The 24,935-nt window shown below is 41.9% G+C and overlaps 1 protein-coding gene and 1 long non-coding RNA gene across 3 annotated transcripts in view; one reads left to right on the top strand and one right to left on the bottom strand.

The window, feature by feature from the left end:
- SLC9A9 (solute carrier family 9 member A9) overlaps window positions 1-24,935 on the top strand; it is a 581,917-nt gene that overhangs the window by 26,388 nt on the left and 530,594 nt on the right. The window lies entirely within an intron of this gene.
- Window positions 10,909-24,157, bottom strand: LOC129532705 (uncharacterized). The gene is made up of 3 exons (XR_008678552.2): window positions 23,900-24,157; window positions 22,151-22,252; window positions 10,909-11,080 (listed from the first exon to the last, which is right to left on the bottom strand). It is a non-coding gene; the product is annotated as an uncharacterized lncRNA (long non-coding RNA).

Here is a 24,935-nt window from a genome sequence, read left to right as displayed (position 1 = left end):
AGTGCCCTTGAGATTGACATCTTTCAGTAGAAGAGGAAGGAAGCCTGAGTGGGTAGAGAGAGAAATGAAGCTGAGATGCAGGCCCAACAATTGTGGCTGGCTCCTTGGGAAGCTGTGGAGCTAGAATGAGCCCTCAGAGTCATTCTCAGTTGGATTCAGAAGGCTAGGCCTCTAAAACACCAAATTGCTCTGTTCTTTGATGTGGGTCACTCTGGAAAGTGCATGACGTTGGGTGAGGTGCTTCTCTGCAGTCTTGGCAATCCCTAAAGGGACTGACAGCACTTGCTGCAGCAAGGGCAACACAGCCTTCATTGAAGGGGAGTCAGAGTGGCACAGCACAGTGCCGGGCACACTTGACCCCCCCATAGGCTGGGAAGCTTTGTCTAGATTTTAAACCTGAGAACAGTACCTAGATGATGAGTTAACACATCGTTGGAATAAAATGACTGCAGTGGAGTGCTGGAGCAGGCTTGTCCCAGCTTTTGAGAACTGATTATTAAATATTCAACAACTTTGTGAGCCTGTTGAAAACTCGAAATGGGCCATAATAGGAGTATTTATACCACAGAAATTGGCAAAAGGTGCAAATCAGGGCTTGTGAGGTTTTGTTTTTGTTTTTCTCCAGAAAGATGGTTTACAAGCCCATCACTAAATACAGGCTTACCTAATTTCATTTTTAGGAGAATTGGAAATATCTAAACACTTCATTTTTCACGTCCCCAAAAAGTCCTTTCCTACTTGACAATTGTCTTGAAATTTTACTGTTAGAGCATCACATTTTCAGCTCAAACTCTGCCTTTAAGATCACATGGCGAAGTGCATAAAGTTCTATGGTTAGACCTAATTGAATCTCATCTCTGAGATGAGATTTACCTTTGGTAGGTTAATTTCTCTGAGCATATTTTTTCTTATCAATAAAGCAGGGATTATTGATACCTACTTTAGAGAGTTACTTTCAGAACTAAAGAGAAAAGTTATGTTTAAAGTTAGGCAAGTTATAAATATTAGTCTACTTCCTTTTTTCCTTCCATAACATCTGCCCTTAAGGGGCATGGATTTCCCCTTGGAGTAAGAAGTCTGAGGAGCGCATGATGGAGAAAGTTTGGTGTTGCTTTTTATTGTACCATTTAAAGTGGTGCTTAAATGCATTTAAAAATATGCACCAATTTAATTTTAAATCATGCTTTCTGCTGATTTCAGCACAAACAGCTTCCTGCTCACCCCAGTCCCCTCAAGGGTGCCTGCTGTGACTGTGGTCCTTGCTGACTCAGCCCTTCCCAGTCCAGCTTCCCCAGGCCAGTTGCTCCCTGGTGAGGTCATGTGATGGGGGAAGCTGCATACACACTTCAAAGCTAAGGTCTGAAAAAGATAATGCAAACTCAAAAAAAAAAAAAAAGTAAGACAAAGAAAGAAACTAGGATTGAGATGCTCCTGTATATTCTGAAGTGATAGAAGTTTCTTTTGCCTGTAATAATAAAAAATAGCCAACATTAAGATCTATTCTAGATTGGAAAAAAGAAAGAAATCATTGTTGATGTGCAAAGTTTTAATTGTTTTGGATGCATGGCTCCTGACTCCTGAGGAATGAGTAGCTCTTGGTGAGACGCAGGACCAGGCTCTTCTCACTTGCACCTGTTATTTTCTCTTCTCCTGCTGGTATCATGTCAGTCTTAGACTGAAGTCACATGATTATGTCAATACCACAGCTAGTGAGGGGTAGTAGGGCAACCCCCACATGAATGGCAGGCCCACAAGGGACCAGCAGCAGCCAATCCAAGTGCGCAGAAAATGAGAAGGCCTGGAGTTTGAGCATCTAGGTCCAGGGGTAGGAAACCCAGGATGTACGATATTGACCTTAGCAAAAAGTCACAAAGATAGCAAAGGTGAGTTTGTGCATCAAGAATCTTATGCAAAACATAGGAGAGTTTCTAGCCATTGGTGGTTTGTTGCCATGGCAATGATCTAGAAAACTTAGTTGTCCTTGATGTATTTGCATTCAATGAGAACAAATTCAGCAGTTGAGTGGGTGACCTGAACCCACTTATGAGTAGGAGATGGGATATTGAAGTTAAAAGGCCAATCTCTAGAGCCATATAACTTGGATCAAATGCCACTTACAAGCTGTGTGATCTTAGGTAAGATAATTAACCATCCTATGCTTCAAATTCCTAACTACTTTGTAGGACTATTGTGAATTGCAAATGAGAAAATTCATGTGAAGCACTTAGAATAGTGTCTGGCTCATAGTAAGTGCTCAAAGTATATTAACTGTTACTTGCTATTGTTGTTATCAACAAAGCAATGGACTTGCAATTAGAAGCTATGATTTGAGTCAAGGCCTTGGCTATTTACAAGGTAGGTAACTTAAGGCAAGTAACATGCCTTGTAAATAGCTAAGGCCTTAACTCTGAGCCTTGGTTCCACCTCTGTAAAAATGAGGTGTGCACAAACACTTAACTCAAAGGTGTTGTAAAGAAATAAATGAGACACCGTGTATGAAGGAAACTTTAAAACTGTAACAGCCTTATGGAAAGTTTTTTTTAAATTACTTACTATTATGACTAATTGGCAAATAGTAAATGTACCAGGTTATATGTGAGGAAGTCAAATCCTAAACTTCAGCCCCACCCAAATTATAATAATGACAGTGTATTTTCTTTTCCATGGAAATTTTTTTTTATTTACAAAGGCTTCTCCTGTTGCATTGTCCATTCAATCTCACCATTATTCCATAAGACAAACAAATATGACCCACGCTACAGAGGAGGAACCAAAGTTCTGGAAGCTTAAGTGACTTGGTCAAGTTTGATTTACAACAGAACTACAATTAGGACCAGGGCTTCTGACTCCAAGTTCAATGTCCTTTCTACAACTCCATGCTGCCAAGTTAAATGTTTAGAATTATGTAGATGTTTTGGTCTTAACTCACCACTTAATTTTGCCTGGAGTCATAGGCACTACCTACCTCCAGTGAAATAACAGTGTTTATATCTGTCAATTTTGTATGTATAATGTTCACAATGGGACATTTCTAACTTCTAGCATTTTAAAGACTTGAAAAGTAATTATAGCTTTATGGTATTCTAGTCTCACAAATTCTCAATGATAACTTGTTATTTTTCTCTACATTGTTCTCCCTTCACTGTTTCTCTGTAATTTAGTTTTGCTTCTATGAATTTCAATGAAAATGCATATATTTCAGTGATCCTCCTTTTTTTTTTTTTTTTTGAGACAGTTTCACTCTTGTTGCCCAGGCTGGAGTGCAACGGTGAGATCTTGGCTCACTGCAACCTCCACCTCCCGGGTTCAAGCGATTCCCTACCTCAGCCTCCTGAGTAGCTGGGATTACAGGCATGCGCAATCATGCCCAGCTAATTTTTTGTATTTTTAGTAGAGACAGAGTTTCTCTGTGTTGGTCAGGCTGGTCTTGAACTCCCAACCTCAGGTGATCCACCCACCTCGGCCTCCCAGAATGCTGGGATTACAGGCATGAGCCACCGCACCTGGCCGATCCTCCAGTTTTTAACCGTTAACATTCATAATACTAAGTTTTCTAGTTGGAGGGATTTGCTGCCGACTTCCAGTAATTTTTGAAAAGAGTGAAAAAACTCAATAGGTTTGGGCATTCAATGAGGGCTTATTGCTCACCTGCCTGATTCTGTATTAGTCCTTTTCAGATATTTTACCACACTTAAAAATCATGGCCAGGCATGCAGTGGCTCACACCTGTAATCCCAGCACTTTGGGAGGCTGAGGCAGGTGGATCACTTGAGGTCAGGAGTTCATGATGAGCCTGGCCAACATGGTGAAACCCAGTCTCTACTGAAAATACAAAAATCAGCTGGGCGTGGCGGTGCATCCCTGTAATTCCAGCTACTCAGGAGGCTGAGGTAAGAGAATAATTTGATGCCGGGAGGTGGAGGTTGCAGTGAGCTGAGATTGAGACATTGAACTCCAGCCTGGGCAACAGAGGAAGACTCTGTCTCAAAATATATATATATATATAACAATTCTGAGTCCCCAGTTCTTAACTTTTTCTTATCTTCCATTTTCAGCTTTTATTATCCCTTGATCTTTAAAAGATAATTTAAAAAATATATGTGATTTTCATTACTGATTCCATTACACTTGTAGAATAACTTCATAAATGGTAACTTTACAAGATATTCATTTAGAGTGACAAGAAAGTATTTTATCTGAAATAATTAAAATAATCCCACAATATTATGCAACCACTGTAAATTTTGGTAAATTTCTATTCAGTCATTTACATATTTTTTTTTCTGTGTAGCTTAAATCAGATGGTCTCTAAAGCTTTGTAACTTGCTTTACTTACTTATTATCATAACCTAAACCTTCTGTCAGACTTTTAAAAATTAACTGTAATGGATAGAAATGTGCTTGATTTTTTAGTTGTTTCTAAATTTTCACTAATATAAATAATGCTTCAGTGAATGCCTATCTGTATAAAGCTTTTCCTGTATTTTGAAACATTAAATAGGCTATTAAACATTAAACAGCTATCAGATAACAGATATAAAATATTTATTAGAGTAAATGTCTTCTGGGTCTTTGAAAAAGCACTGGAAAATGGCAGAAGAGCCAACTGAAATAAATGGGAAAAGGATTAACTACCAAATACCTATGAATTTTCCTAGGACAATTGGCTATCAATATGGAAGAAAAAGAATTAGATCCCTATCTCACATCTTATCACAAATAAATCCGAGATGGATTAGAGACTTAAGTAAAAATCAAACTATATAACTTTAGGAGAAAATATATTTATGACATCAGGATAGGAAAATATTTTTTAAAGATATCACCAAAAGCACAAATAATAATATAAAAATGGAATAAATTTTACTACATTAAAATAAACTTTTGCATGAAAAAGACACCATCAACAAAGTTAAAAGACAAAGTCTAAAAGCTTAAGGAGATCATGAGAATAGAAGAAAGTATTTGAAATCTAAATAACCAAAGCAGAATAGTAACCAGATTACATTAAGAACTAATCAATAAGAAAAACTAATACTGAGTAAAAGAGATCAGAAAATTCACTAAAGAGATACCACAAAGGCCAACAAATGAGGAGTGTATGTTCTTTTAATTAGTAATGAAAAACTTTAAGATAATGATCATGTGATATCATTTCATACTTACCAGATTGCCAAAAATTAGAAATTTGTCAATACTAAGTATTGGCTAAAATCTGGGGAAATACTCTTATATTTTACTATGGGAGTATAAATTGGGTAGCCCCTCTAATTTGGTGATACCTACTAAAGTTGAAGGTTTATATACCCCATACCCCAGCAGGCCCACTTCTAGGTATTTTTCACTTCTGGAGAAACTCTCACATGTATACACAGACTTAAGTACAAGAATATACATTGCAGCATTTTTAGTAATGGTAACAAGAGAAGGGAAAAAAATCAAATCATGATATGTTCATCCCATAGAACATTACACAGCAGTTTAAGTGAATGGATGAGATCACTTGTATATTAATATACATAAATCTCAAAATCTATGTTGAATGTGAAAGGCAAGAGGATGCCTTTTATATTCAACAAATGTAAAAGGGTATTTAGGATACAATTTTAAAACACACAAATATACAAAAGTATTTTAAAATTAGGTGGTTGTGGTGGTATGCACCTGGGGTCCTAGCTACTTGGGAGGCTTGGATGGAAAGATCACTTGAGCCCACGAGTTCAAGGTTACAGTGAGCTATGATCACACCACTGTACTCCAGCCTGGGCAACAAAGCAAGACCCTGTCTCAAATATAATAAAGTAAAAATATACAAGCAATACTAATTATGGTTTATGACTACACATAAATGAAATATATAAATACAGTAATGGAAGGAAAGGGCACTGACTTCAGGGCATTGATTATTTCTGGGGCTGGGTGAGAAGAGGAGGAACTTCAACTCTAGCATATCATTTAAAACTTGTTTGAGGTGAAGTTAAGCACATACATAAAATAAGAGAAAAATATCTCTGGTTTAGAATTTCCAAGCTTGGTGCTGCCTCTGAACACATTTGACCTTGCACATGTCTCTCGATCTCTCTGGAGGATTATATTAGGTCAGGTTTTTGTTTTGTTGTTTTTATTTTTTTGTTTGTTTGTTTTTTTGAGATGGAATCTTGCTCTGTCGCCAGGCTGGAGTGCAGTGGCGCGATCTCGGCTCACTGTAACCTCCACCTCCCAGGTTCAAGCGATTCTCCTGTCTCAGCCTCCTGAATAGATGGGACTACAGAGGCACACCACCATGCCCAGCTAATTTTTTTGTATTTTTAGTAGAGACAGGATTTCACCATGTTGGCCAGGACGGTCTCCATCTCTTGACCTCGTGATCTATCCACCTCAGCCTCCCAAAGAGCTGGGATTACAGGTGTGAGCCGCTGCGCCCGGCGAATATTAGGTCAGGGTTTTATACCTTTTTTAAAAAAAAATAGCAAAAAGCCCTTCATCCAAAGAAAATCTAACAAAAAAAGGGCTTCACAGTGTGTCAAACAGGAGAAGTCAAAACTGCTAAGACAGGAATGGAGGGGGCAATAGTCCCCACTTTCCATTACTGCCACACTTCTCCCCAACTAGTGGCCTCTAAGGCAGCTTCTCCTTTTAATGGCCTAACTGTCAATGGCACTAAGCTGTTAGTCTGACCCATTTCTTTGACAAGTGCCTGCCACGTACGAGGGCTCTTCGGTAAACACCTGGAGAAATGGAAGAGTGCTTTTTTAATTTTTTTACCATGAAAACCATCCCCTAATTTGGCCAGTCCACAGATTTGAATGTCTTTGAGTAAAATTTCTCCCCATTTTAAAAGCATTAATTTATTAATTTTGCTGCTCTTATCACTTCTTTAATTTTTTTAACTTAGCACATCTTAATTATTTTGGCCCTTACGACTCTGTTTCCTGATGTCCTCTCCTGCCTCCTTCCTTCCCTTTTGTGGCCTTTGTCCTTTTATTCTCCCTCTCCTTTGTTCCTCCTGTTCATCCAAGAGCCATTTATCAGATTCCTGAAAAAGCCACTGCTCAGCCTGCCCTGTGAAAGGCCCAGAGCCCACTGTTCCTACCTTGCCATCACTCATTTTTTCCTTAACTTCCTGTACCCACTTCTTGGTGTAAGGCAGTCAGAAATGATCAAAAACCACTTCCTAATTATGAAACCCAAAGGATTTCCCCTTGGTCCTTAAACTTCTTTTTTCAGCAGCTGACATCAGAGTAGGGAAGGTGGAGTCGGCTCCTCCCCAGCCATTCTCTCAGCCAGGTCCACTTTTGGAGTTTGCCTTCTTACATCTCTTTCTGTTTACTGAATTTCAGATACATAGTCAATGACTGGGGAAAATTATGTCTCAAATGCAATATTACAAAATTATTCTGAAAAAGTGTTTGATGTTTATCCGAAGTTCCAATTTCACTCAGCATCCTGTGTTTGTATTGCTAAACCTGGCAGCCCTGCATGAAGGAGTGGCAGCTCCTTCTCATCCTCCACCTCTCTCTGGCTTTCTGCAGCCCTGGGTTTCATTCTCCTCCTCTCTCTGATTGTTGTCTCTCTCCCTAGTAGGGCCACTGCATCCCCTTCCAGCATTCTGTCCTTGATCCTTGGCTCTTTTTTATGGCACTCACTTCCCAGATACCCCATCTATGCTCATCAACTCATTTTTTCCATACTGATGATTCTGGATCATTTCTCCTTGGCCCTGACTTTGCCACCAGGCACATATTTCTGAGTGATGTACAGGCACCTCCAACTTAGTGAGCAGAAGCCTCCATGAGCCCTCAGCCTTTCTGACCCCTCTTACTCCTGCTGAGTCAGCTCCTCCTCAGCCATATTCTCTCAGTCACTCACCCAGGTGCAGAAACATAGGTTCCTTATGGAGTTTTCTATTTTTACCTCTATTTTACCCACAAACCCTGCTAGTCCTCCCTGCCATATGCCTGGCTTATTTTAAGAAAACGCATGTTGAGTGAATGGATGTCTCCTGGTCTTGTTTCTTTCTTTCCATTCTATCGCAACCACCTTCATTCCCACTATCACTACCTTGTGCTCATTCTGGTAACTGCAGCCTGGCAATGGTTTCCCTTCATCCAGGACAATCTTGAGGTCTCTGCAGACTAATCTGCACAGACATCTTCCTTAAAAATGTATATATTTTTGACTAGGTAATACATTCACATGGCCTGATGTTCAAAAGGTACAAAAGAGTATATGAGAATCTTGAAGGGTTAATTCATTGTCTCTTTTGCCTACCTCATGTTGTAGCCAGCGGATAAATAGATACAGGAATCAGAAAGATGGAGAGCAAAAACTATGCAAAATAATGGGGCTTGGTCTGGGGGCTGACTTGCTCACCTTTACACCAGAATTAGAAAGACTTACACACCCAGAGAGACCCAACTGGACAGAATTGGCCTCCATGCTGGGCTCTGCTCTTACAAAGTTTGGGAGCGGGAGGAAGAGAGAGGGGATTCACTCATCAAGTAGGCTAATTCCAACGTGAACAGAGGAGGAGGCTGAGAGGTACACACTTAATTCCTCTTCTCCAATTCACCAATCAGACTAGTCACTCTCTATTCCCTAAAAGGGGGTGAATTAAAGTTGGGATCAGGATCGGGGGGTTAAAGCCTTTCCAGTACTCCCCGGCTGGTGTGCTGATGGAACACAGGTGTGTCATGAGATATGGATCTTTTCATCCTTGGACCAAGGATAAGCAGAGCCCCAGACTTGTCTTCAGCCATGAGCACCTGCATCAGAACCCTAATTTCCTTCCAATTTAGCCTCATTGACCCAATATTATCATTTTCTGTTTGTATCATATTGGGGAAAATTCTGGCATATACTGCTCTAAGCAGTGGTCACCTCTGTATTTATAGATATGAAACCAGCACCGAGAAGGTCACCCCTAGTCCCTTACTCGGTACACAGAAAATTCTTATGCCAAACGCCCTTCTTCCTGCCACCAAGTTCTCCCCAGTCTTCCCCAAAGCAACCAATAGTTACTCTTTCTATACACAGGTAAATATTTCATGTCCTTCTTTAAAAAAATACAACACAAATCACAACATATGCCAAATGCTTTAATAAAATACCATCAAATCTCAGTGGCTTAATGTAGTAAATGTTTATTTCTTGTGCATGTCTCAATCCAGTGTGGCTTTTTAGGTCAATGATGGGGCACTGGGTTCCTCTCCTGGAGCCATTAATGGCTCTGACTTCCTTTAATCTAGTCTCTCTGTTAGTCTCTAGGGATTCATAACCGCTGCCGAATGCTCTACATAAGCTGAAAAAGGAAGGAAGGAGAGAAAGCATGGAAAATCTGGGGGATTTTTAGGGACTAGGAAGTGATAAATATTATTTCCGTCCATATTCAGTTGGCCTGAACTCAGTTATATGGTCCCACCTGACTACAAGGAAATGTAGTCTACATGTCTGACCAGGACAAAAAGGAAACGGGTGTTGTGAGGCCATAGAGATTTCTGTTACACATGCCAGACATGCCATTCTGCACCTTGCTCTTTTGACTTGACAATACACTTTTGAGCACAGCCACATTATTTCATAGGCAAGCAGTTTCCTCAGCTTTTTTAACAGGCGCATTTTATGAATTATATCATAATTTATTTAACTAGTCCATGGTCCAATCATCCTCAATGATTTGTTTTTTCCATTACTTCATCTGCAATAAATACTCTTGTAATTGTATTATTCCACACATGTGCAAGCATATCTGCAGGATAAATTCTCAGGTGAGGTGTTGCTGAATCAAATGGTATCAACAGTTAACATTTTGATAGCTATTACCAAATTACCCTTCTTAGGAGTAATACAAAGTATATTCCCAGTAGCCATTTTATTATTTAATTCTGCTTGTGTAAAATAGCTCAACAGGTTTGAGTAAACATAGTTTAAATCCAGTGGATCTGAGAGAGGCCCACAATCTTGGTTGTATCCTCCTGTTGGACTTTGCCTTCCCCTCTATTCCTTAGGAACCCAACGTTGTCTATTTCTGTTCCCCAGGTGTTCCTTGTGCCTCATATTCTCAAACCATTGCTTCAATATTTTATTTCATTTAGATTCAGATCTAGTGAACACTTCTTTTTTTTCTTTTCTTTTTCTTTTCTTTTTTTTTTTTTAGACAAGATCTCTCTCTGTCACCCAGCCTGGAGTGTGGTGATGCAATCCTGGCTCACTGCAACCTCTGCCTCCCGGGTTCATGCGATTCTCGTGCCTTAGACTCCAGAGTAGCTGGGATTACAGGCGTGTGCCACTGTGCGTGGCTAATTTTTTTGTTTTTTTGTTTTTGTTTTTTAACTGGAGACCATTTTTTGCCATGTTGGCCGGGCTGGTCTCGAACTCCTGGCCTCAAATGATCCACCCACGTCGGCCTCCCAAAGTACTGGGATTATAGGTGTGAGCCACTGTGCCGGGCCAGTGAACACTTCTTGAAAAATAGGGCTGGGTACCAAGCAGAACCCTTTAAATTCATTATTACATATAATCCTCAGAAGCAACTCTAGGAAGCAGGCATTTTCATGCCCATAGTACAAATAAGGAAACTGAGGCTCAGAAGAGGTTAATAGACCAAGGTCATCTAACTACTAGGTGGTATATTTTCATTAGGTATTCTGAGAGTATTCTTTTTTCTCTCACTCTGGTGCTCCTCAAACCAAAGCATAACTTAAGGCAGAGGAAAAGAAATGCATACACTTGAGCTCTCCCTAGGTGTGACCCAAAGCTGCCTGAGCCATGATGTTTCCTTTGAAGTCTCCTATTTGTATTAAAAACAGATACAGATTTTTAGTTTCACTTTTTCATATATCTGCATTTATTTTAATATTTTAAATTCCTTGCTACCAACTGTAACTGAAACCCCAGGAAGCTACCGGTGTTCTCTGTGGTTTGGGGAACTCTGGTCCACTGCCCCCCGGGGAGGCAGGAGAGCATGGTTCTGCATGTCAGTGCCCCACAAATAGACTCTTACCCGTTCTTCAAAATCCAACTCATATGCTGCTTCAACATCAAAATTTCCTGCGGGATCAGCAAGCCCAGAATGGTGTCCCTGTCATAGAAAACTCTGAATTACAGCTTATCCCAGCGCCTTAGATGCAATTATACAGCGTCTTCCCTTTCTTGGACTATAACCTTCATGGAGTCAGTCTCTCTATAATATATCTTCAAGCGCTTCGCAGCAAAAAGAGGGTTGTTAAGTTTTTAATGAATAAAGCATTGAAGATGATTAACACATTATTGTTAACCACTTAAAAAAAATCAGCAATTGCAAAACAGCAAAAGCCTACTTCTTAGTTCCAACTTCTCTTAAACACTCCTAAATCTTGCTTAAAATGGTTATGTTAGCCTCATGTTTCCTTGGAAAGCACACATTTCGTTTGCCCATGCATATATATCCAATTCCCAGTGATAGTCCTGTCTTATTGATTGACCCTGGGTAAGCCATTAATTTATTCTCCTGTCTCTGGAAAATGGGGATAATTGCATTTGCCAGCTACCACTTGAGAATGTTGTCAGAATTGATGAAACAATGTTTTTGAAAGACCTCTTTGGAAGGAATGTACTACATAAATCACAATCCCTCACTAGGATGGTTGTTTTAGTGATTATTTATTTAGTAGTTCAGTGGAACACTGATATTTCTTCCCAGGTAAGTCATATTGAGTCAATGGATTCCTTAATACTCAGACCCAAACAGAATTTTATATCTATAACCTTCTGATGAACTTGGAAATTAACTTGGTACATATCCTTTCCACTCTGGGAAGTGTTCAAGTTGATTATCTCTGTAAATATATGTCTGGGCCATTGCTAGCCAAATACTGGTGCACATATGAGATAATATTTAAAATTTGCTGCATCCTCGTGAACATATTGATATTTTTCTCTCTCCCATTTTATCTTTAAGAATTGAATTTTAATATTTAAAAATCTCACTGTTTTCATAAGACATACATAATGTTTCCATCTCAGAGTTGGAGGTCTGTTGCTCCAAATTAGTCACACCTTTTGTAGTATGACAGAACATCTAAAAAGGAAATAGTATAAATTTTAAATTCTAGTAACCATCTATAAATGTACTCTCCAATTGCCACTAGCTACCAGTGTTAAAATTAAAAATTCAGTCCCTCAGTTGCACTAGCTACTGTTCAAGTGCTCAATGGCTCATGTGGCTAGTGGCCACCATATTGTATAGTACAAGGAAAGAACATTTCCACCATCACAAAAAGTTCTATTAGGCAGTGCTTGTCCATAAGATTTGTATCTTAAAAGACTAATGAAAGGCTTAAGGGGGAACACTTTTAGCTTTCTGCTCTTCTCACCCATCCCTCGCTTGGATTTTTTCTCCTCATGTTACAATAATTTCTTTTTAACTGTTTGGGCCTTAAAAACAGCCCCACCTCCAAGGCCACGATTTGAACACAAAGTCTGGAGAGAATGACATGTGGAATTCCCATCTGGAGGTTAGTACAGCAGCAGATCCAGCCATTTCTGAGAAATTGTCTGGGTTTGGAGTTACTCCCAGAACTCTGATTTAGCAGTTCGTAAGCTTACAGCAAGTCTGAAAGGAACACAAATCTGTTTTGTGTACACAAATAAATCCTCGCATGCTGCATGCCATTCTCAGCCTGCCAGTTTCATCTGGCTGCTCCAGAAAATATAATTCAATAGGATATTAGTTAACCTGCATGCAGGGAATGGGGCATTTTCATTATTGAAATGTTCTGGTTGAGTGATTAACCCGATTCCTGCAGAAAAACTGCTGAGGCAAGGGATTTTCTGTCCAGGAGGTTGTACCACTGTGTTTCTCTCTTCCAGATGATCACAGCTGCACTGCTTCATCCCTCAAGCATTCAGAAATACATCTCTATGCTAAAAACTTTCAAATACGCATTGATATATTCTCAAAGAAGCCTCATAAAAATAGATCAATAATGGTGTTCCTGATACTCTTAGAAAGGGAACAAACTTAAATGAAAAATTAAGATCTTTCCTCAAATTTTGCACAGTTGTGTAACCTTTAGGAGTTTCTGACAATAGGCAGTTTCTTCAAATGCTATGATTTGAACATATTCGTTCAAATATTTTATTTTCTTTTGTAATAAATAAAATGTGCTTACTAGATGTCAGGCAATGCTTTGAGGGCTTTACAAATATTAATTCATTGAATTCTTATACTCATCTTAGAATTAGGTACCACACTATTATGTCCATTGTAAAGATGAGAAAACTGAAGGACAGAGAGGTCAAATAGCTGTCCAAGTCAAGGAGCTTAGGATGTGAACCCAGGAAATTTGGCTCTGAGTGTCCATGCCCTTAAACACTACTCCAAATAGTTTATATAACAGAAGGAACCTAGATCATGAAATAAAATGATTTGTTTTTCTCCTTAGTGCCTCAGTTTTCATATGTTAAAAGCCAGAGATCAGTGAGGTAAAAACAGAATCAAAACATTGGTGCTTCTCTTCAAAAGATAATTACGAGCTTTGTACACCAAAAGTCAAATGTACTAAGAGCCCAGAATCAATTATAAAATACAAAACCTAGTAGAATTAGATTGATTTTCTGAAAATAAATTAATGTAATACATTGGTTTTAAATATAGGATGAGCAGATCATTGTTTTCAGCTTCTGAGTTGATTGTTGCAGTCCAAAAAGTTTTTTTACTCAGGTTTCTGAATGAGCCAGTATAACAAAAGAAATGGCTGGGGTTTAATCATGTCTGATTCATAAAGGTAAGTAATACAATTTTTCTAGACACGTGGAATATGTGCTAGTGAGAGGAAACCAACGTTTAACGAGCAGCTACGATTTAGCAGGCATTTGACCTTAGGCTTTCTTACTACCTAAGCAAAAAACCTAGAAGTGATTTCTCCCTTTCCTGTTACCCTCAACACCTAACTTGTTGACTGCTCATTCTGCCTCCCCAGTATACTTGGGTACTGCCTTCTCTCCCCAACTCCCGGCCACCATCCTCTCTCACCGGGATTCTGCAGAAGCCACCCAAGTGACTTTCTTAAAGCATCGAGATGGTCTCATCCCCGCCCAGCCCTCTACCGGCACCTTCTCCATTCGGGATCACCTCCCAGCACTGCCCAATTCCACCTGGGTCTTCTTCAACCCCATCTCCCCATGCTACGGCCTTTGCCCACTCCACCCAGCCCCTCTGGCCTTTGGGTTTCTGAACACACACAGCTGTTTTCTTTTCTTTTCTTTTTTCTTTTTTAAAGACAGAGTCTCATTCTGTTGCCCAGGCTGCAGTGCAATGGCGCCATCTCGGCTTACTGCAACCTCCGCCTCCCAGGATCAAGCGATTCTCCTGCCTCAGCCTCCCAAGTAGCTGGGATTACAGGCATGAGCCACCATGCCCAGCTAATTTTTGTATTTTTAGTAGAGACGGATTTGAACCCAGGAAGCTTGGCTCTGAGTGTCCATGACCTTAAACACTACTCCAAGTAATTTATATAATAGAAGGAACATAGATCATGAAATAAAATGGTTTGTTTTTCTCCTTAGTTCGTCAGTTTTCATATATTAAAAGCCAGAGGTCAGTGAGGCCCCATGCTATGGCCTTTGCCCACTCCACCATTTCTTTTGTTATACTGGCTCATTCAGAAACCTGAGTAAAAAAACTTTTTGGACTGCAACAATCAACTCAGGAGCTGAAAATGATGATTTGCTCATCCTATATTTAAAACCAATGTTTCACCAATTTAGCCAGGCTGGTCTTGAACTTCTGACCTCAAGTGATCCACACTCCTTAGCCTCCCAAAGTGCTGGGATTACAGGCATGAGCCACTGTGCCCAGCCTACACACAACTGTTTTCTACCTCAGATCTCTGTGCGTGTTATGCTCTGGCTGGGATCCTGTTTCCTCCACTCATCTCCTGTTTCGGTCACATTTCTGCCTTTGGATCTCAGCTCAAATTTCACTTCCTCGGAGAGCCAGTATGAGGAAGGGTGAAGGGAGGTTCTGACAATGCCCAAACAGGCCCAGAGTAAAACATGAAGCCAAGAGAGGCTTTTAAAAATTTTAGTGGTGAAGGTATCCATCTCCTCAAGCATTTATTATTTCTTTGTGCTATACACATTCCAATCATACTTTTAGTTATGTTTAAATGTACAGTAAGTTATTGTTGACTATACATACCTTGTTGTGCTCTCAAATACTAGATCTTATTCATTCTATGTAACTATGTTTTGTGCCCATTCACAATCCCCACTTGCCCCCACCACCACCACATTATACCCTTCCCAGCCTCTGGTAACCGTCATTCTACTTACTCTTTCTCTCCATGAGTTCAATTGTTTCAATTTTTAGCTACAGAATGAGTAAAAATATGCAAAATTTGTCTTTTGGCTTTTTAAAATTTTTAATTAAAAAATCCTTACCTGTGATGTGGGTATAATTCATTCCATTTTAATACATTTGACTCTCAAAAGTAAGTTTTTTTTTCCAGTTGAGCAAATATATATTGAGCAATTTGCTAGGCACTGGCAGAGGAGAAGGCAATGCAGACTAAGGCATCACTGTGATCCTTGATACGATCCCAATTTAATAGGAGAAACAGTCAAATATACACCAATAATCATCAAAGTATGCAATGAAACACAGATGCCACAAAAGAGGGGCCAAAGTGCTAAAAATCACAGAACAGAGAGTGGCCGGTTTGGAATGGCAAATCGGGCAGATATCACAGGGAAGTAACTTTTGAGAGGCAGCTTGAGAGATGAGTAAGAATTCAGGCATAAAAGGGGAAGAAAATTGTAAATTAGAGTTGTGAAACCCATACATTTGATTTTGATGAGGAGTCTAATGGTGAGAAGCTCTTAGTGGTAAAATAATGAATGCCTGTGTGTGGGTGGGGGACGGGTGGTAGGGGATGTGGGAAGGGGGGGGGGAAGAATAAAGGATAAAGAGAAGTAGGGAAATAAGATAATAAGTCCAGGAAAGTTTTAGAGATCAGTGAGTTTTTATTTTCAGATTACCCAGCAAAGAGCAGATAGATATTGGATTCAAGAATTTCTACATCATTTCTTTCACTCGAGTCTCTGTGAAGAGACCACCAAACAGGCTTTGTGTGAGCAATAAAGCTTTATAATCACCTGAGTGCAGGGGGGCTGAGTCCGAAAAGAGAGTTAGGGAAGGGAGATAGGGGTGGGGCCGTTTTATAGGATTTGGGTAGGTAATGGAAAATTACAGTCAAAGGGGGTTGTTCTCTGGCAGGCAGGAGCGGGGTACACAAGGTGCTCAGTGGGGGAGCTTTTGAGCCAGGATGAGCCAGGAGAAGGAATTTCACAAGGTAATGTCATCAGTTAAGGCAGGAATGGGCCATTTTCACCTCTTTTGTGGTGGTATGTCATCAGTTAAGGCAGGAACCAGCCATTTTCACTTCTTTTGTGATTCTTCACTTGCTTCGGGCCATCTGGATGTATAAGTGAAGGTCACAGGGGATAAGATGGCTTAGCTTGGGCTCAGAGGCCTGACATTCCTGCCTTCTTATATTAATAAGAAAAATAACATAAAATAGTATTGAAGTGTTGGGGCAGCAAAAATTTTTTTGGGGGGTGGCATGGAGAGATAATGGGCAATGTTTCTCAGGGCTGCTTCCAGCGGGATTCGGGGCAGTGTGGGAACCTAGAGTGAAAGAGGTCAAGTTGAAGGAGGATTTTGTGGTGTGGGGTTGTTAGAAGGAGGATTTGTCATATAGAATGATTGGTGATGGCCTGGATATGGTTTTGGATGAATTGAGAAACTAAATGGAAGATACAAGGTCCAAATAAAAGGAGAAAAATAGGTATTAAAGGAGTAAGAATTGGGAGGACCCAGGACATCCAATTAGAGAGTGCCCAAAGGGGTTCAGCGTAATTACTTGCTTGGTTGGCAAGTTTTGGGGCTCTGTCCTTGAGTTTTTTTATGTTGTCATACACCAGGCCAGATTGATTTAGGTAAAAACAATACTCTTCATTTAAAAATATACAGAGTCCTCCTTTTTCAGCAGTAAGTCAAGGCCTCAGCGGTTTTGGAGGACAACTGCAGCTAAAGAGTCAACTTGGGTCTGGAGGACTGATAAAGTTTGTGATATGTCTGTGATGCTAGCAGAGAAGTCATTAGACAGGCTACGGAAGGTCGTGACAGAGGTTGAAATGCCTGCTATTCCAGTACCGAGAGCAATAGTGGAGGTGGAAAGTCCTAAACCGACCAGCAAGGGAATTAGTGGAATAACTCTTTTTTTGTCGTGTTGGTGTCATGAGGGGAACAGGGAGCTCTTCGGTCCCATTTGCAAACTGAATTTTGGGAGTAAGGAAAACTAGTGAGCATGTGCCTGTCCAGTTAGCAGGTAGACACACGTAGGTAGAGGATCCGCAGAGGAAGAACAGACCTTGTGCGAGGCAAAACTGGAGATGCAAAGTAAAAAGATGAGAAGGAGTGCTGAAAGGGGTGTCTTGTACCCAGAATCCTAGGGATCCAGCTAGGGCGGCAGCCATCAGAGGTTGTAATGGGGACTGATGGGGTAACTGCTTAGAGGGGGAGGTTTGATTTTCATGGTGTAGGAGAAAACGTTGAGTGTCTACAAGTAACCTTTCACTGTTATTTACGGGGCTGGGGGTAAGTAAACAAGAAGAGGGCCTGGGAGGAGAGTCTGACGAGCAAGGGGAAGGTAGCCAAGGATGGAGTGAAATACAGGGTAAGTGTCTTCCTAAGCAATAATTACTGCTAATGTTTTTAAGTTTGTCAGTATTGATAGAGGGCTTATCTGTAATATGGAGCTGGAAGGCTCCAATTGTTTCAGTGATGTGTGTAGTTGGGCTTTGGAGATGAAGAGTGAAGGAACATTGAGAAGGTGAAAGGTTACCCAGGGGAATTCCAGTGGGTCTTTGCTGAGAGATACATAAAGAAGCGGCCACAGGAATAGTAGTTTGTGTTGTGAGGGGTCCACATAAGGGGGGAGTAGAGTTAATATAAGGAGAAAGGTTTTTTAAGTAAGTGTGGAGGAGGACGGCAGCTTGCTGATGTGAAATGTCTGGGGAGGTCTTGCTGGACCTGTCTAGAAAGTAAAGAAGTTCTTCAGGAGGGTAAAGGTGAGGGCTGTTAAAGGAAGTTCAGGTTTAGGGAGACAGGAGATGTTGCCCAGTCTGTATGTAAGGTGGGGACAGCTGTGTGGGCGCTGGAAGAAAGGGAAATGCAAAGCCAGCAATTGTTCGCTAAGGAGGGATTAGAAATGGTTAGGAGAGAGTGAGTAAGGTTGATAGTGTGGTGGAGATAGCTGGGGAGAGATAGAGGGTGGCATAAGGATGGGAATGAGAATAACAGTGAGTATAAAAGTAAAGAGTAGAACTTCATCAGGGTGAAAGTATTGGAGGGTGCCCTGCCAGCAAAGATCCTCTATCCACTCTAAGAGGGAGTTAAGAGTGGCAGTTTGGGGATACCACCAGGAGATAACAGCTGTGATGGCTTGGAGAAACAATGTAAACCGGCAGTGTAAACAAGAGTAGGGCATTTATAAGTAGTAGAGAATGATGAATAAAACTAGACAGAAGATAGTAGGGATGACTAGTTTTGGGGGCTCTGTCCAAGTAGTGGGGGTGACTGCATAAAGCCCTGTTGCAAAAAGTAGGATACGGATGAACAGACCTAATAGAATGAAGTGATGTATTAGGCTCATAAGGGTTGTTACTGTTCTTCAGAAATGCAAGTGAGTTTAAGGGAAGTAGGGGAGAGTACTTGTGACTTCCAGGAGGAAGAGGGGGGATTAGGCTGGCTGTCCGATGGACACAGCTTTACTCTGGAACGGTGAACCCAGTGGGGAGGATCCTGCAGGTGGATGGCAGTTGGGGTACTATAGATGACTAAGTAGGGTCCAGTCCATCAAGGTTGTAGAGTTTGAGGGGTCAGATTCTTAACAAGAACTGATCGTCCAGCTAGGGTGTCTTCATATGGCTGAGAATCTGGAATAGGCAAGAGAAGATTAGCAGCCTGGCGAATTTCCTGTCTAGCCTGCTGGAGGACTGGAGGATAGTCACCTACAGGGCTGGTGTCTGGGACAAGGTTGGGGCTGAGTAAGAAAGTGAGTCCGTATAAAAGTTCAAATGGACTATACCCTGTAGCATCTCGAGGACAGGCTCAAATTCTGAGAAGGGCAAGAGGTAAAAGTACTGTCCAGTCCTTTTTAAGTTGGAGGCTGAGCTTGGTGAGGTGTGTCTTTAAAAGACCATTAGTCCATTCTACCTTTCTTGAAGATTGAGGACGGTAAGGGATATGAAGTTTCCACTGAATACCAAGAGCCTGAGAAACTGCTTGGGTAATTTAACTAGTAAAGGCTTGTCCATTATCGGACTGTATAGAGGTGGGAAGGCCAAACCGAGGAATTATGTCTGACAGAAGGGAAGAAATGACCACGGTGGCCTTCTCAGACCCTGTGGGAAAGGCCTCTACCCATCCAGTGAAAGTGTCTACCCAGACCAAGAGGTATTTTAGTTTCCTGACTCGGGGCATGAGAGTAAAGTCAATTTGCCAGTCCTGGGCAGGGGCAAATCCCTGAGCTTGATGTGTAGGGAAGGGAGGGGGCCTGAACAATCCCTGAGGGGTAGTAGAATAGCAGATGAAACACTGAGAAGTGATTCCCTTGAGGATAGATTTCCATGATGGAAAGGAAATTAGAGGTTCTAAGAAGCGGGCTAGCGGCTTGTAACTTACATGGAAGAGGTTATGAAATGACGACAGAATAGAATGGGCCTGTGAGGCTGGAAGGAGATACTTTCCTTGGTCTAAGAACCATTTGCCTTGTGTGGAAAGAGATTGACAGGTGGGAGTTTCAGTGGGGGAGTAGGTGGAAGTGACCGATGAGAAGGAGAAAAACTGGCCATGAGGGACAGAAGGTGGAACACTAGCTGCTTCTTTAGCTACCTTATCAGCATAAGCGTTGCCTAGGGCAATGGGATCTGATGCCTTTTGATGGCCTTTGCAGTGAATGACTCCAGCTTCTTTTGGAAGTAAAGCGGCCTTGAGAAGAGTTTTTATTAAAAAGACATTAATGATGGAGGACTCTTGTGTAGTGAGGAAACCTCTTTCAGCCTATATAACAGCATGGTGGTGCAGGATATGGAAGGCATATTTAGAGTCAGTATAAATATTGACATGTAATCCCTTTGCAAGAGTGAGGGCCCAAGTTAAGGCAATGAGTTCGGCTTGCTGAGAGGTAGTGGAGTAGGGCAGAGCGGTAGCCTCAATGATAGATGTGGAAGATATATAGCATAGCCTGCCTTTGCTGATGAGTGGCAATTAGGCCTGATGGAGCTGCCATCAGTAAACCAAATGTGATCAGGGTGAGGAACAGGAAAGAAGGAAATACGGGGAAATGGGGTGTACGTCAGGTGGATCAGAGAGATACAGTCATGGGGGTCAGGTGTGGTATCCGGAATAATGTGGGAGGCTGGATTGAAGTCTGGGCCAGGAACAATGGTAATTGTGGGAGTCTCAACAAAGAGTGAGTATAACTGAAGGAGCTGGGGAGCAGAAAGTATATGCGTCAAGTGTGAGGAAGAAAACAGATTTTGGAAGTTACGAGAGCTGTAGACAGTGAGTTGAGCATAGTTTGTGATTTTAAGGGCCTCTAAAAGTATTAGGGCAGTGGCAGCCGCTGCATGGAGACATCATGGCCAGTCTAAAACAGTAAGGTCAAGTTGTTTGGACAAAAGGTCTACAGGGCACGGTCCCAGTACTTGTGTAAGAATTCCAACTGCACAGCCCTGCACTTCAGCTGTGTGTAACAAAAAGGGTTGGGATGAGTCAGGGAGAGCTAGTGTGGGAGCAGTCTCTAAATCTGTCTTCAAGGAATGGAAAGAGGAGTGGGGAAAGGATTTAGGATCTATGGGGTCAGCTAGGTTTCCTTTTGTGAGTTTACATAATGGGTTTGTTAGGATGGCAAAACCAGGTATCCAAAGCTGAAAGTATCCAACCATGCCTAGGAAGGAAAGGAGTTGTTGTTTTGTAGAAGGTGTTGGGGTTTGAGAGATCAGTTTGGACACAATCGGCAGGGAGAGCATGTGTGTTTTTATGAAGAATTATGCCAAGATAGGTAGCGGATGGAGAAGAAATTTGAGCTTTGGAGGGGAATACCCGATATCCTTTGGAGAATAAATGTTGAAGGAGCAGGAGGGTGTCTTGTTAGGAAGATTCAACGGAGGGACTACAAAGTAGAAGGTCATCAATATATTGAATAAGGTGAGAAGTGGAGGGGTAGAAAGAAAGTAAATCATGAGAAAGAGCTTGGCTGAAGTAATGAGGGCTGTCCCTGAAGCCTTGCGGCAGCACAGCCCAGGTAAGCTGCTGGGACTGATGGGTGTCAGGGTCAGTCCAGGTGAAAGCAAAGAGAGACTGGGATGAGGGGTGCAGGGGAATAGTGAAAAAAGCATCTTTAAGATCAAGAACGGAACAGTGAGTTGTGGAGGAAGGTATTGAGGACAAAAGAGTATATGGGTTTGGCACCACGGGGTGGATAAGTAAAATAATTTGGTTCATAAGGCACAGATCCTGAACTAACTTGTAAGACTTGTCTGGTTTGGGGACAGGTAAAATGGGGCAATTGTAAGGAGAATTTGTAGGCTTTAAAAGGCCATGCTGTAACAGGCAAGTGATAACAGGCTTTACTCCTTTTAAAGCGTGCTGTAGGATGGGATATTGGCATTGAGCAGGGTAAGGGTGATTAGGTTTTAATGGGATGATAAGGGGTGCATGATTGGTCACCAAGGAGGGAGTAGAGGTGTCCCATACCTGTGGATTAAGGTAGGAAGATACAAGAGGAAGATGTGAAGGAGGCTTTGAACTGGGGAAAAGGCAGCAATGTGGTATGGCTGTAGCCCAGGAATAGTCAGGGAAGCAGATAATTTAGTTAAAATGTCTCGACCTAATAAGGGAGCTGGGCAGGTGGGGATAACTAAAAAGGAGTGCTTAAAAGAGTATTGTCTAAGTTGGCACCAGAGTTGGGAGTTTTAAGAGGTTTAGAAGCCTGGCCATCAATACCCACAACAGTTATGGAGGCAAAGGAAACAGGCCCTTGAAAAGAAGGTAATGTGGAGTGGGTAGCCTCTGTATTGATTAAAAATGGTACAGACTTACCCTCCACTGTGAGAGTTACCCGAAGCTCGGTGTCCGTGATGGTCTAGGGGGCTTCCGAGGTGATCAGGCAGCATCAGTCTTCAGCCGCTAAGCTGAGAAGATCTAGGAAGGAGTCAGTCAGAGAGCCTTGGGCCAGAGTTCCAGTGGCTCTGGGAGTGGCTGCCAGGTGAGTTGAACAGTCCGATTTTCAGTGGGGTCCCGCACAGATGGGACACGGCTTAGGAGGAATCCTGGTCTGCGGACATTCCTTGGCCCAGTGGCCAGATTTCCGGCACTTGTAGCAAGCTCCTGGGGGAGGAGGTTCTGGAAGAACCCCTGGCAGCTGCGGTTCAGGAATTTGGAGTTCTTGTGTGCTGGAGATGTGGCTGGGGTTTGTCTCACAGTGGGGGCAAGGAATTGCAACTCAGAAATACATTGCTACTTGGCTGCCTCTACTCTATTATTGTACACCTTGAAGGCGTGGTTAATTAAGTCCTGTTGTGGGGTGTGAGAGCTGGAATTTAATTTTCGAAGCTTTACTTAATGTTGGGAGAGGATTGGGTAATAAAATGCATATTGAGAATAAGATGGCCTTCTGGCCCCCATGGGTCTAGGGCAGTAAAGCATCTGAGGGTTGTTGCCAAATGGGCCATGGACTGGGCTGGGTTTTTATATTTGATGAAAAAGAGCCCAAATGCTAACTGATTTGGGAGAGGTCGGATAAAGAAAAAGGAGCATTAACCTTGACTATGCCTTTAGCTCCAGCCACCTTTTTAAGAGGAAATTGCTGGGCAGGTGGGGGAGGACTAGTCATGGAACAAAACCGTAAGCCGGACCAGGTGTGAGGAGGGGAGGTGATAAAAGGATTATAGGGTGGAGGAGCAGAGGCTGAGGAAGAATTGAGACCTGGCTCAGCCTGGCAAGGAGCAGCCTGGGGAGGAGGGGAGAGGTCAGTTGGGTCTGTAGAAAAGGAAAATTGGAAAGACTCAGCAACACTTGAGGTTGGAACTGAGGGGACAGGCGGGAGGGAAAGAAGCAAGATTTGGGATGAGTTGCATGGGAACAGAGACTAGGGAGGGACTGATGTGTAAAAGAGTGCCTGGACATCAGGCACCTCAGACCGTTTGCCCATTTTACGACAAGAATTATCTAGATCTTGTAGGATGGAAAAATTGAAAGTGCCGTTTTCTGGCTGTTTGGAACCACTGTCGAGTTTCTATTGGGGTCAAGTGGTGTTGCAGAAGAAAATAAAATGCTTAGATTTTAGGTCAGGTGAGAGTTGAAGAGGTTTTAAGTTCTTGAGAACACAGGCTAAGGGAGAAGAAGGAGGAATGGAGGGTGGAAGCTTGCCTATAGTGAAAGAGGCAAATTTAAAGAGAAGGGTAGAGACATGGAGAAGGGTGTGGGGAGCAGCCCTGGGCAGCCAAAGCAGGCGTCCCCGCAATTGACTTGCCACCAAGGGAATGTGGGTGAATGACCAAGGCAGGTGTCCCTGTGGTGATCACACACCAATGGAATGTGGGTGAATAATCAGGCAGGCGTCCCCACAGTGATTAAACACCAAGGGAAGACTGTCTTCCTGAGTCTGTGACTGGCGCCGGAGTTTTGGGGTCCACGGATAAAATGTGTCTCCTTTGTCTCTACCAGAAAAGGAAAGGAACTGAAATTAAGAGAAGGGAGAGATTGAAGGGTGGCGCCAAGATTGAAAGGAGAAAGAGGTTGAGGGATAGGGAGAGAGGTTGGAGAAGAGAGTAAAGAGAGGCTGCTTACCCGATTTAAAATTGGTGAGATGTTCCTTGGGCTGGTTAGTCTGAGGACCAGAGGTCGTAGGTGGATCTTTCTCATGGAGCAAAGAGCAGGAGGACAGGGGATTGATCTCCCAAGGGTGGTCCCCTGATCCGAGTCACGGCACCAAATTTCACATGCATCTGTGTGAAGAGACCACCAAACAGGGTTTGTGTGAGCAATAAAGCTTTTTAATCACCTGGGTGCAGGTGGGCTGAGTCCCAAAAGAGAGTCAGTGAAGGGAGATATGGGTGGGGCCATTTTATAGGATTTGGGTAGGTAGTGGAAAATTAGAGTCAAAGGGGGTTGTTCTCTGGTGGGCAGGGGCGGGGGACACATGGTGCTCAGTGGGGGAGCTTTTGAGCCAGGATGAGCCAGGAGAAGGAATTTCACAAGGTAATGTCATCAGTTAAGGCAGGAACAGGCCATTTTCACTTCTTTTGTGGTGGAATGTCATCAGTTAAGGCAGCAACAGGCCATTTTCACTTCTTTTGTGGTGGAATGTCATTAGTTAAGGCAGCAACAGGCCATTTTCACTTCTTTTGTGGTGGAATGTCATCAGTTAAGGCAGGAACAGGCCATTTTCACTTCTTTTGTGATTATTCACTTGCTTTGGGCCAACTGGACTTAATACATGCAGGTCACAGGGGATATGATGGCTTAGCTTGGGCTCAGGGGCCTGACAATTTCACTGCACTTCATACCAAGTCATACTTGCTTTATGGCCAAGTTTATTTTAACATTTAAGTAAAACCCAATAAACAAAAACTAGAAAAATCAATTTTCAAGTTCAAGTGTGTTCTTCCATGGAGTCTGGAAAATGTTTTCAATTTTGGAATGGGACAAAATAGGGAAAGCGAAGAACCAATTTCCAAAAATATTTTATTTGGGGAAAACTTTAAATAAATCCTTGTAAGAAGCCTATATACATATAGATTTTTATATATATTTTATATACATATATATTTATATATATATATATATAAAGACATTTTTCTCAGAGAGATTTCACTGAGTTGTT

The sequence above is a fragment of the Gorilla gorilla genome, chromosome 2, assembly GCF_029281585.2.
Source record: "Gorilla gorilla gorilla isolate KB3781 chromosome 2, NHGRI_mGorGor1-v2.1_pri, whole genome shotgun sequence".
NCBI lineage: Eukaryota > Metazoa > Chordata > Mammalia > Primates > Hominidae > Gorilla > Gorilla gorilla.
The sequence above is the reverse complement of the archived record's forward strand: the minus strand, read 5'-3'. Positions and strand labels throughout refer to the sequence as shown.